The sequence below is a fragment of the Polypterus senegalus genome, chromosome 12, assembly GCF_016835505.1.
Source record: "Polypterus senegalus isolate Bchr_013 chromosome 12, ASM1683550v1, whole genome shotgun sequence".
NCBI classification, from domain to species: domain Eukaryota; kingdom Metazoa; phylum Chordata; class Cladistia; order Polypteriformes; family Polypteridae; genus Polypterus; species Polypterus senegalus.
The window spans coordinates 82,353,901-82,367,156 of NC_053165.1; the positions used below are offsets into that span (position 1 = coordinate 82,353,901).

Genomic DNA, 13,256 nt, shown 5'->3' on the forward strand with positions numbered 1-13,256 from the left:
GGTAAGCGCTTCAGAATTCCCCCCATTCCATGTCCTACGTGCTATTAGCCATTATACCATCATGTATGTTTCCAACTCTTGCTGGCACCACTGGGATAAACGTGAGGCAGGGTACAGTAACCAAAAAAACAGTTGCGCTAGAAGACACTTTCTTTTATGGCCTAATCTGCTTCACAATGTGAATGCGAATGTCAGTTTCAACATCTGAAGGACTTTGCATTGCTTCAAGATGAAATCTCGGTTGCATTTTTGTTTAGGTATGGATAAATACAGTGTAATTGACACAAAGTGTACAGTACGAGCGGGAACACGCGTGTCCTGTTAACATTTCATCCTTTATGGTTCTAGTGCGCACCTTGCTACAAGACACTATTACATTGTAGCTACATAGACAAGTATCGTGTAATTACCATGTAATTACACAGCAGTTATCAATACGTAAACTAATATGTGACCCATTTCCTCCAATGGAAAAAAGGGGGTCAAGAAGAGCTGTCAGGAATCATTTAAGAAAGCGATCCTTCAATGCATTTGTAGGTTGTTTTTTTTTGTGTGTTTATTTTCTAAAATCACTGGTAAACGCAGTAACGAAACAAACCAAAAAAAAAAAAGAAAGAAAGAAAGAAGCCCACCCAACTTTGTTGGTGTAAGAAGTAGGTTCTTCCTTTATTGGAGCGAAATGTGCAATGTGCTTCAATTTTTTATCAAGTGAGAACAAATATATATTTTTAAAATGTTAAATGTAAATTATGAAGAAACGGCAGAGGAAAGTGTCATTAAAAATAGTAATAAAGGTTAAAAAAAGTTTTAAACAAATGGTAAGGCTCTGAAACTTTGAAATATACAATATCCCTCGAACAAATTCTGGCGAAAAGGGTAAGGCGGCGAAAAACAAGCGCTATTTGGACTCACACTAGTAATAAGCTCTGATGTAGCAATTTTGTGTTTTATATATACAGATATATATATATGTATTTAAAAAGAGCAGTTGAAGAAAAAAACACTACAAAGAGTGGTGCGTTTTTCAAAAATGTGCTTTAGTTTTCTAGCCCATGTTGGTTTCAAAGACCAAAACCCTGAAATGAGTCTGTTTTGCATCTCAGTTTCACAAGTTAATTTCGCGTTTTGTGTCCTTGACATAACTGTACAAACCACACGTGGGTCTGAGATTTCTCGCTTTTCATTTGGAACAAAACTGAAGAAAGGGACTTTTTAAGACTTAGTTGCAGTTTTTCAGTTGTTTGCAAAAAAAAAAGTTTAGAATTAGTTTAGAATTTCTTGGTTTTAAAATCAAATGTGTTCAATTGTGTTTGTAAAAGTCTGTGGTAGCTTTTGTTGCAACAAAAAATTTTTAAAAGAAAAAAGGGGGAAAACATACAAAAGATAGCGCCATCAAACTTGTAATTATTTGGGTGAATTTTAGCTTGTAGTTTTAACTTATTCTTGTTAACTTAAAACTATTTATTATCATTATTATTATTATTATTATTATTATTATTGATTATTATTATTATTATTGCCTCGTATAAAAGTATGTTTTGTGTATATTTATGGTTTATTTTAATTATATTTGCAAGTTTAAATGACTTAATTTTTCATTTTGCTGATATGTGGTTATATTTTTTTTCTTTAAAGGGAACAAAAAGACTAACAAATTGAAAAAAAAAAAATTACGCTTGAGAAAGGCTCTCCATAGGCAAAGTGCACTGAATTAAAAAAAAAAATTACAACAAAATGTGTAGTCAACAAATATTTAGAAGCATTTTTTGTGTGTTATAGTAGATGTTAAGAATTAACTTACATGTACTCCATTTGTCTTGTTCGACCAGGTTTTCTTCATTATCTCATCTTATTGTATAAAACTTTGCTTTCTTCTGTTTGTCAACCTGATTTTCAAGCATTCTGGGTGGACATTTGACAAGACCCCATTTAACCCGCTATGTTGAAGTGTGTATTTTTATTAACAGTACAAATATTGCAAACCAAAAAAAAAAAAAAGAGTGATAGAACACACTAAAGAATTGGAGAGACGTTCCAACTCCCAGCCGGAGAAGTCCTGCAGTGCTGTTCCTTCTAACATACGGACGTATTTTTTGTTTTCTTTTTTGTCTGCTGTTGGCTTAACTGTACTGAACTCTGACCCAGCGGTCAACACTCTTCCAAATGGCGGTCCTTGACTGGGGCCTGTGACCCTCATTCAAATGCTTGTGAATAAATGGGTTGTGACGCGGCCGACCCCGTAACTGCTCCTTAGCAATAGAGCGGCCATTTCCGTGAGGCTTTGCTCCGTGACCAAATCAATAAACTACAAGATGCAAATTCTTGGCTGTTCAGACAGCCGGCAAAACATTGAAAATGCTCAAAAAATGTTTGGATTAAGTTTTTCTTTTGGAACTAATTTTTCAAATGTTGACTTCCTCAATTACTGCCTTTAAAAAGAATGTTGTCAAGACTGAAGTAAAAGACAACACTTACCTGTTAAACCCAAGAAAGGTGTGGTGTGAGCAGAGGGGCTTCCAGCACTTTAGGAACTGTGCCGTCATCGTAACCATCCCAGGTACGGTAATGAAGGCCTCGGCACTCACGCTTATGTACTCCACGGAGGGGTGGCAAAGGGCACACAGATCCGTTATCTATTACGGAGGAATCACATTTCATATCCATATCTGATGTGCAACCATAGAAAGAGATACACGGGCTGTGCTGGCCTTCCCTTTCTCGCGTAAGCTATATCTCTATACAGTATGTGCATTTAAAAAAATATAAATAAATATACAGACTTACACTCCTATACTGTTTGTCTAATATAACCTGTATGTGACATAACTCTCCACACACTCGTATTTACAATCTCTATACTGTACATGAGGCCCGATGTGAACACAAGTCCATGATGAACACTTGATGAAAACTTTCACTTCACAAACTCGTATGCTCTTTATATAATAACAGTATACATATACATATACAGTACATCCAGCATGTACGCGTCTACACAGACCTGCAGTGCACACAACAGTGAAAGTGGAGACGATGAGCACTCAAACCGCTGTGTGTGTGTGTGTGTGTGTGTGTGTACATACAGTATTTACCGTATACAAGTCCAGTGTTCAGCACACATCTGTTGTACATTCTGACTGAGGGCTCACAGCACTTCTAGCAGCTCACACACACACCTATTTATATATATAAGACGTATTGAGTGTATTTTATGTACAACACACACACACAGGTGTTCAGCACAGCGTGGTGTCGGACAGTGAGATGTCTGGACCCTATACCTCCATCTCACCTGCTGATGCCCACCATAACTTATCAGGTCTTTCCAGATTTTGGCACCTTACGGGTGTCCCCAGCTGACCGTGAGCGATGGCGACTGGTGTTTTAATGATGTGGGTGGACAGTTTAGATTTGGAGGTGAATGACGCGGTCCATCTACGGCACCTGCCCGGGACCCCACACTCCGTACTTCTTTGGGACTAAGTAGCCCCTCTGTTCTCCACGCCAGCCCTGGGGTGACATTCGACCGACAATTGAATTCTACACTTTGTTTGCCATCCTGGTCTATTGGTTTGCACCTTGGCAGCATTAGCGGGGAAGGCTCTTCCTTTCATTTTCCCGATTTTTCTTTGGATGTATTTAGTTTTGGGGGTGGGGGGGAGATGGTCTATGTTTCTTTGCTGTGTTAACTTTTAAAAAATTTGTTTGGCTTGTTAAGAATAACCAAGGTGGAGTCAAAGTCAGAGAACTGGGGGGAAAACAAAAGCATTTAATAAGATCAAATTCAAATGAAACAAACTTGCGTTAGCTTAGGTTATTTATTACTGGGATTTCAGCCGTGGATGCTGTAAAAGACTTTTTCATGGAATTGTTTAATTATTTGTACTTTTCATGCCAGAATAAAAAAAAATAAAAGTATGAATCTTACAAACTCGGTGGTGATATCTTTGATTCCCTCTTGTAGTTGTGGTGGGCAGGCGAGAGGTAAGAGCCCGAGACTGGCCAAGAGAACGAGAAAGTTTAACATCGCAAACTGCAGCCATTGTCACAATAGGAAAACATACAAAGAGAGCGAGCGATCTTGGCGCCCCTTAAACTACAGTCAGGTCAATACATGGCGGGGGTCTCAGGGAAGGGATGAGAGACGCCTTACTAACTAACAGGCCGCCTGAGGCTCATCGCACTCGGCCTTTCCATTTGTGTTGACGTATCTGACTGTCCCCTCTTCACAACAACATTTATGATGCCTGTCGTTCCACTTCTTTTTGGTTTTCCAGTTGGAGCCCAGGCAGGTGAAGTGACCTTCTCATGGATTTGAACCCACAGCCTCAGGGCTCTTAACTACTTACACCATGCGGCCTGCCTGGAGCGCGGAGGCTGCACACGCTTTGGACGCCTGCACATTCTCAGAAAACGGGATTCGCTTGCTTAGGTGAAGCAGAAAATAAACAACGGGATGAAGCAAAAGAAACCCAATGGATTCTCAACTTGCCATGCAGCCACATACAGGAAAGAGTAAGAAGAAGAAGAAGAACTTCAGATCAGCGCCGGGGGGTTCAAACAGCTGCTGGAATCGACCTCAAGCCTTAAATATCGAGCCTCAGATCCCACAGACACGGCCAAATCCTCCCTCAGATCCCATTCACGTCCGCCGCTGGTCAGCATTTCAGAATATGAATAGCTATGTTGACCCCCCCATCCCAATAATGGTACGTACACCCACTTGCTATTGTCTGTCCTTGAATTCTTTGTGTCATTTTAAATTTGGGTTTCTTGGGGGGTTTCATACACGCAGAATCCATTTCTGATGTTCATTTTCCTGCTCAGAAATGTTACTTCCTAGTTTATACTTTTTTTTACCAGCAGTCGTGACTCCATTTTGTTTTGCCAGGGGGCGCCACTGTGATGGAGTTTTTCACTTCACCTGTTTCAATTCAAAGCAATCCCACAATGCATTGGGGCACTGCGATTCTTGTGTTTGACTACAAAGATCAGCAGAGCCACTCCGTGACCCCCGAGATTTAATAAAAACTACTTTTTGTGTGAGATGCTTGTGTTTTATGTATTTGGTTGACCCCTTTATCCAAAGCGACTTACAACATCTGAGGTAGAATTGGTTACACTTCTTTTCTTTTTCGGGTGAAGTGACTGCTCAGGGTCACACAGTGTCAGTGGTGGGATTTGAACCCCCAACCTCATCGTATGAAGCTCAAGGTCTCCACTTTGATTTCTGGTTTGCGTTTCGGGCTCAGCCAATCATCGCTCCGACGTCTGCTTTTGACCTGTGTGATATTTCTTGAACAAAGTCTTTTGTCCTAAAAACAACTTTCACCGACTGCCCAGCTCTGCGGTGGGTTGGCATCCTGCCCAGGATTGGTTCCTGCCTTGTGCCCTGTGTTGGCTGGGATTGGCTCCAGCAGATCCCCGTGACCCTGTGTTCGGTTTCAGCGGGTTGGAGAATAGATGGATGGATGGACTACCCAGCTAGCTTCTCTTACGACGACGCAAGCCCCCGCACCCCGGGAATCTGCACCACTATTGAGTCATCGACGCTCACCTACTGCATTGCTACTACACCGAGACCCTCCTGAGATCTCAGGTCTGCAAACGACTGGCACATCAGGTGACTCCATCCCCACACTAAGCTGCCCACCTTCATCCAAAGTGCAGAAGCGTCTGAAGACCCTCCTCTTGATGGTTCTCTTCTTGTCACGGTAAGGCCGACTAGTCTTGTGCTTGATGTCGTGTCCTAATGAAGTTTAGAGCTGGCATCATTTGCTTTGTTTCTAAACAGACCCCCAAACTCAGTTACAGTGACGCCAAAGGTAAGTCACTATATGAATAAACGTAATCTGCTAACTGGCATCTTCCAAAATATCTTGGGAACCTTCTGTAGAGGGGCTCCTCCTTGTAGTGTTCAGGTGGGAGCCCAGCTACAGTAACTCTGCAATGCAGACACCTGCTGCCCCACAGACCCCCGGAGGGAGGCCATACATTACACCAACAGCGGCTCACTGTGGCTCGTGGACAGAAGACATGTCTGTACAGCGTTGGCTTTGGGCCATTCCTACTTTTTGGTTATTTAAGTCTAAATGTGTTTGTTGCCACTTAACTTTTCTTTTGTCCGTGTATCCAGTCAGTTCTGGTAACTCGTACCCCATTAATAAAGATTTCATTACCAAACAACATTTGATTCTCTTTGTGAGTTTAGGTGCCCATCTTATGCATGGGTACAAACCCTTTACCTGTACCACGCCCTGCCCTGGGTTTTTTTCACCAGACAAATGAAGGTTAGAAGACACCACAGCTGGTAAGTGGTTTTATGCTATGCCCTCCCTACCCCCACTCATGGCCATCACCTGAGTGCCAGCCTTTACCCAGCAGGTGGTCAGTCCAAAATGGCAGTTGTGTACACCTGGGTGATTACTGTCTCCAGGCAGCCATGGCAGCTTTTGGAAAGTGGCACTCGGCCTGAACAAACCCCTGTTGCTCAGGGACGAGACTGCAGATACCAACAACCTCCGGCTTTATTGTTCTGACCTGACCCGCTGCCACAGACGTGATGGCATCCATGAAACGTCTTCACATTTTCTTCTCATACAACACTGAATACGCAGAGGACTGAATTTGGCTTAAAGAGGGAAGACCCTTCAATGTCAAAGTGGACTTCAGCAAAGAGGTCACAATTAAATGAACTCACCCCCCATCAAGTCAGCATGGAGGAGGAAGAGGAGGAGATGGCAGCCTTGGGGCTCCGAGTTCTCAGGTCCAGCTCCATCAGCTTTACCAATAACACCCCCTTGTTCCGGCAGGTGTCACACCTGGACTCTGTCTTGGCCACTGCGGGACATTCCCATTGCTGTTATCAAGTCATCATCTTGGTGGTCTTCTCCCAATATGCAGGTTTCTTGCAGGCCCCTTCGCCACCCCTGGATTTTCCCCTCGCCAGCCTTCCAAGGCACTGCTGCAGAGAGGCATCTTCAAAGCCGTGGGGATGGTACACTGGTGATAACGTGCCATGTTCGGTCACCAAGCCCCGAGACCTCCATTTAGGTCTCCCTAGACCACAGAACCGTCTCCCGTGTTTCTTCTCTTTGCCCCCCCGTCTCCCATAAAGCAGTGACGGGTGAAGGGATGGAGTCTCATCGGTGTCGGCCACTGTAGCTTGCGACTCCTTCAGAGTTCTCCATCCCGACTGGTCTCGTGTCTTCCTGGTGTAGGTCAGCCCACCCATATGGACCTGTCACAAGTTGGACCTCCAGGAGCATTTAGATGACAGTCCGCTGAAACCCTGGACATGCGACCGCCGCAAAACTAATGCTGGGACCACTGATGCCAAGGGGCTGCGCCACTGATCATGAATACTAAGGAGATCAGTTATGTGGCATTCCAGCTTCGTAATTCTTTTCAAGCACTTTGTGTTTCCATTTTCACATTAAGGGTCTTTTTCTGTTGGTCCACTGAAATAACATCCCACCCAAGATTCAATGTTATACAGCAAGAATATGTGGAGACGTTCTAAAGACGCCGAGCGCCCACAGCCCATGCAGAATTTGGGGGAGACGACTGCATCCTTTAACTCATTTAACCCAAGAAAATGACTATTGGGGGGTCAAGATTTGGGGTGGACATGAAAGTGTAGACCCCATGAAGGTGTCCTTTCGCCCCTCATATGATCCATGGCCCCCTCCCCACACACATGCATTTGGGTCACACGCCATTAAAGAAAAGTGCCAGTGCCTCACGCCCAAACCAGCCCACATTGGCGAGGACATCTGCGAACCTTTTGGAATCTTCTGGGTACCGACCTGAATGGCACCTTAAACATGACCGGGTCACACGCTGACTGGGCAGCGCCAAATGACTCAGCAAGTCGTTTGGAGACGACAGAGCGATTCAGGAGTTAGGGACCCCGGTTCAACACCTCAGCCTGGCACTGCGAGACCACCCACCGCTTTATCATCTCGGCTGGGCGCCCACAGCACCAAATGGCCTCCCTGTACACTCGCTGTGTCGTCATCACCACGTCCTGCTCGTAGACCACCTGCGCCCTCCTTATTAATGCTTCATGTGAAGAGAAAAAATCAGAATGTTTCTCAGGGCTTTCTTTTTATTGGCCAGAGTAGCTCTAAGCCACACCTCCAATCTCATGTCATTGGCTGGACTACAGGAGTCGCATTGATAAAACTTTGCATGAATTGGAACGTGAAAATAAGCGAGACCCCCGCCCCCCACACACGTCATCAACTTACCCTTCATAAATCACAATTGTCTTGTAAACGGGCATACATCTCTGCACCTCGAGTGCCACCCTGAAACATCTGTACTGTAAATGGGCAAGCTAATCAGCCCCATACACATCCAGTCACGAAGGTGCAGAATAGCCGAGACCCCCAAAGCCAACCATTCAAGAATATCTGGTCGTGTTCTGCAACTGAGAGCACAAAGTGTGGCACGTGTGGCATTATAGTGCCTCTCCTCTGTGCTCAGGGGGTCCGGGGAAAAGTATAGGATGCCAGCGCCCATGGGTGAACTCACACTGGCAATTCGTTCAGTGCCTGAGCACATTTAATCACATGTAACACAAGCCTACTTCATTTGATTGGCGCTTCATGCCAGGCCCTTGCCCGACTGGAAGAGGTGGGCCCAAACAGTTCAGTGGCATTCTGGATCAGTGTGATCGCTAAACGCTCCCGGGCACAGAAGACAGCCCTGAGGTCAATGATGTGACCAGTCAAAGTGCAATTCTCACTTCACCCGACTCCATGCGAGTTACTAACTGGTCTTCATCCTCACCTTACACAGGAACGTGAATTGTAGTTGGCAAGAAAAGCTGCAAACGCCTCCCTTAACTTCATCCGTCTCCGGAAAAATCTCCTACGTGCAGCACGATTAACAGCAAAACAATAAATCTGTCAGTACGGGTGCAGAGCGCCATCCAGGACCACCACAAAAGAAGTGAAATCATTTTGACATGGCATGCTGCCACTCCGTGGTCGGATCTCGTTTTGGCTTCACGCGGAGTCACATGGCGATGACAAAAGTGGGCCCAGGCCCAGTGTGCAGGCCAGCGGGGGGCTCAATCACACTTGGGCACAGCCCTGAACAAACATGCTTAGTGTGAGTAAACGCCAAGCAGATAACCACGGGCACCATGACATCTGTCCAGGCCACTGAGACCCGACGCGTGCAATAACGGAGTGGCACTGCCAAGGGCTCCCAAAAGCAGCTTCATTCTCAGCAGGTGCCCGTATTAAGAGTATGTAAGCTTTAAACCTGATGGGTTTAATAAAGTTTATCTAATCATAAATGAGACCCCAGGCGTGCTAACCGGCCCCCCAAAGGAGGTTCACAGACTTTTTCCCGCCTGCACTGTGAATGTTTGAATGTACAAAACCTCAAGAGGCTCATTTAGTGTCGTTACTTTCTTCACGTCGTCACTCAGACCCCAACTGTTATTTCCAAGACCGTCACCTACTTTTTCTTGCCACTGTAGGCGAGACCCATGACAGCCTAGAATCGCACCCACCGCCGGTTCTGGCCCAATGCCTGATGCAGGTGCCCACCACCATGTTTGAGGACACAGGAGGACGAAAGGGGTCGTCACGTGTGGTGTGGGATTGAAGGAGACCACCTCAGTCGATCTTACGAGATGCAGCGTCTTTATTCACACTCCCATAAACATGACACAAAACACGAAAGCTCATTTAAAAGCAACCAATGACCACCTCTGCAATGTCTGCCATGGGCCGGCCGCCCCCCCACCACCACCCACCTGCTCCAAGGGGCCGATTTTTGAATTTGTATTCCAAGGACAGACAGAAACTCAGAGGCCAACATTTGTACTTCATGACTTGACAGAGAAGGACAAAAAAAGACAAAGAGAGCACTAGAAGGAGTGGAGGCCTCCGTGATGGACTCCCTCCATGGGGTCCCGGACCACAGGCACACCTTACTGAAAGGTAACAAAGAGGGGGGGTTAAACCAAGTTAAGTTGTCCATTTTACGTAATTTATTGGTGAATGAGGCTAAAAATTAAACAATAACCAAAACAACTAAAGAGGAAAAGAAACTTCACGAGATGTTGGGGGGTGAAGAGACATTTAAAATACAACTGCGGGTCATCTCAGTGATACAGGTTCCCGTCGGACCCCCAGCCCACTCTCCCAAATCAGTGCAATTCATTCATTGAGTTTTCTTGGAATGCAAGCATACAAACATCATAAAAATAAAAAAAGTCCTTCGTAAGCCCCCCATCCCGCCCAATGATTTGACACAGGTGGTCTGTAACTCAACGTGCAGAAACAAATTTTCAAATTGGGGAGGGGAAAAAAAAAAAAAACCCAACACATCAAGGCGTTACGTTACACCGCTAAAGAAAGATGGACGCCGTCTCCCTCGAGGGTCTCCCCCTCCAAAGTGGTCCTGTAAAAACAAAACCAAAAAAAAAATTTTTTTAGCATTTCCTTAGCAGATTTGGGACTGAAGTGGTACGTCGTGTGGTGGGTGTCAGTGTGCGCTCCTCGAAATGAGTGACGTGACCCGATAGTTCGACCGCTCTGTGGCCCATTATATTGTTACTGGTTAATTACAATCTGATGTATTACACTAACAGACAACATGCGGTTAATTTCAGTGTATTTATAAAGTCGCGTCAGGGATCTAAGAAAGGGAAACCACACTGGAACAGAAGCACTGCTTTGACGCTGGGTGCCACCAGACTGCAAAACTGAGCGCAGAACTTGCGTACGCCAGGGTATGAGGTACCGTGGAAATGTGCGTGGCTTTACGTCAAGTGTAGGTTTTATACATCGCCATTTGAGCGGGGAAACATTCGTACGTAACATTTGTGTGTACACACTGCTTATACACGAGGCCTCAGGACACTTTGGAAACACTCAACTCCAGGGGTCCCCAACTCCGGTCCTGGAGGCCCCAGTGGCTGCAGGTTTTCATTCCCACCCTTTTCTTAATTAGTGATCTGTTTTTGCTGTTAATTAAATTCTTTTCATTTTAATTGAATTGTTGAAAAATTGTTCCCCCTGAATTGTGATATGAGTGGACTAACAAACCACCACCTAAGTCAGGGGGTCTCAGACCCCAACCAGTTGCTTAATCGGGCGCCGAGTCTTGTTGTTCATTAACTCCACGGCTCGTTGCCACTCTCGCTGTGCAATGGCAGACATTTCCACAATTGTTCGTTTTCTCTGTTAAAATGTTTTGTGGACCGGAGCAGATCAGCATTCCTGAGACCCTCAACTTCCCTTATTTTCAAATGTTGTGTGATGGACGCCAGTTGTTTTGTATCTCCTTATTGTTTGGCTGCTAATTAAGGAACAAGAAACAATTAAAGCATCCGAGTCTTCAAGATCAGGTCAACTACAATGAATTCAAAAGAAGTCAATTAGCAAAAACAGGTCACTCATTAAGAAAAAGGGTGAGAATGAAAACCTGCAGCCACGGTGGTCCTCCAGGACCGGAGTTGGGGACCCCTGCTGTACTCTTTCAGGAAGACACCCGGAGATCTCTCGTGACCTCACAGAGTCAGGACTTCCGTTTTAAGTCTCACCTGAAGGACGGCGCCATTTTTACAGCACAGTGTCGCCATCACTGCACTGGGGGCATTGGCATCCACAATCGGACCACAGGGTAAGCGCGCCCCCTGCTGGCCTCACCATCATCTCTTCCAGCAGCAACCTAGATGGTCTCCCATTAGAGTACTGGCCGGGCCTGAACCGGCTAAGCGTCCGGTGGATGACCTCTACGGACGTCCGGATTTTTTAGAATTTATACAATACGCTTCACTTTAGAAAAACGATTCTGCTTGTTAACTCTTTGAGGGCAGAAAACAGTTTTCTGAAAAGCAATATAGAAATCTAAATAAAACGTCTGTTGCTGCATGCTGGGGCTGCCAGCTTGCCAAGAATGTGTGGCAGGCTTGCTGCCAGGCTGTCTGTGTGTGGCTGGGGCAGCAGTGGTTACGGTCGCAGTGCATTGTAATCTGGTTTCTACCTCTTGTCATTGTTCAGTGGCAGTTCTCCCAGGCAAACCGTGAGCCTATTCAGCAACATGATTAGTTGGGGACCAGTCAGCTGAAGCTGGAACCTCACATTCTTTTTCGATCACTTGTATCAAAATTGGAGTCGAACAAGTCATAGTCCAATTCAGAGAGAATAGGCAAAACGCCGTCCACTCAGTATTTTGATCCCTCACCAGATGTCAGTGCCATTTTTGCCGTTGCTTGTGCCTTGCTACTCACGGGAGCGAAGGAAATCTCGGTCAAAACCAATGAAGCTAACTTTCCTTCGAGCAACGTAACGGTTGGTTTTGTCACCGTTTACAGTCAACTCCTCCTTTTGAAAAAAGTCGACATCAGCCCTGAAAGAGTTAAATGCACCAATGAAGAAAAAACTGACCTGAAGAATACCAAACGTTTCCTTTAACGCAGGGGTTCCCAAACTTTTCAGCTCACGACCCCCAAAATAACCGTGCCAGTGACTCGTGACCCCCACTACCCTCGGAAGTGGTTCAAATATACAAATGTTGCGCGCATCGGTGCACATGCGCCATTAGGCCTCTCCAAACATGAGCATGACAACACGAAAGAACACGATGGGCTAACACCATAGAATTCTTTTTAATAGTAATTTACTCATTTGTTTAATTTCAACAAAATATCCTCTCTTGTCCTATCGGGGTCTTTCTGTACCCGAGGACGATGGGCTTTCTGACGGTGGTGCTGCTCCGCTTTCCTCCGCTGGCCTATCTGCGTTGTCATTGGTCGATATTAGCCAACGTTTCATTTCAACAAAAATATCCTAAGCATAAAGCGATGAAAATTACCTACACGTTACGTGCACATGTCGGAATGTTCAACATGGTGCTGTAAATTGATCTGCTGCACCGGACGCCATTGATGTGTCGTTAAATTGTCGTAATCACCTCAGGGTCGAAACGGAACGGAAAGAAATTTGAAAGGCTGATGGCTTTTTAATTTGCATGTTTTTGGTTTTTTTTTTAAATGTAACTATTAACTACTAGTTTTTATCTTTTGTTAGTTATGGATAAAATGTTATTTCTAAAAAATTTAATTCATTTCTAAAAAGTTTAAAAAAAAAAAAAGTATTTGATTTCTTGGAAATCATCTCACGACTAAACCGAGGGTCGCGACCCCTACTTTGTGAGCTCGTTGGACATCCCAGTCCAAACCCCCGATGCGTTAAAGCAGTGCTTCCCAGAGATGTCAGGGTCAGGGT

General features: G+C 45.0%; 1 protein-coding gene across 2 annotated transcripts in view; it reads right to left on the bottom strand.

The window, feature by feature from the left end:
• Positions 1-9,645: 9,645 nt before the first annotated feature.
• The window catches only part of prkcsh (protein kinase C substrate 80K-H), a 66,724-nt gene continuing 63,113 nt past the window's right edge, over positions 9,646-13,256 (bottom strand). For both annotated transcript variants that reach the window (XM_039772666.1, XM_039772667.1), the window contains exon 18: positions 9,646-10,425. The gene's annotated coding sequence lies outside the window, so the exon portion shown is untranslated. The remainder of the gene's footprint in view (positions 10,426-13,256) is intronic.